The following is a 652-nucleotide window of genomic DNA, read 5'->3' as shown; positions in this document are numbered from 1 at the left end:
CACTTAATCTGGAAAAGATTGTTTTAAGCGAAAAGACCGATTAGTTATGTTTTATGTTATTCATGTTATTTTTTTTCCTACGTCTATAAAAAAAATTACCATATTAGTAGTAGTCTACATTAGTATGATATATCACACTCACATAAAACTACTACTAACTACTAGTATGGTCTAAGTCCTTTACGGTAGGCAGCGGCTTGGCTCTGCCCCTGGCATTTCTGAAGTCCATGGGCGACGGTAACCACTCACCATCAGGTGGGCCGTATGCTCGTCTGCCTACAAGGGCAATAAAAAAAAATTAGAACAGCTCTGACCATCGGTGAAACATTGTCAGAGATAATTTCTGCCTCGCGCTCAAATAGAGATAAACACATTTAATACAGCGTATAATGCCGTTTCATTAGCAGCCGGTCAACAATAAAACCGTTGACGCGAGCCTGCGATCAATTGCCTTCGGCACACAATAGAGGAGCAGTTTCCTACCTTTTCCCCTCGAACGTAATTCACAAATGACCACGCCTAAACAATACTGAAGTCCGATTTGTTATTTATTAGCTTAATACCTGTTTACAGTAGAAATGAGAAATCGTCATGACGCTACCGCGAAATTGTTCTCGACTTAAAAAAGAGAAGAAAAGAAAAACATCAGAAA

Source organism: Bombyx mori, chromosome 16 (genome assembly GCF_030269925.1).
Source record: "Bombyx mori chromosome 16, ASM3026992v2".
Taxonomy (NCBI): Eukaryota; Metazoa; Arthropoda; class Insecta; order Lepidoptera; family Bombycidae; genus Bombyx; species Bombyx mori.
This window is presented reverse-complemented; position numbering follows the sequence as displayed.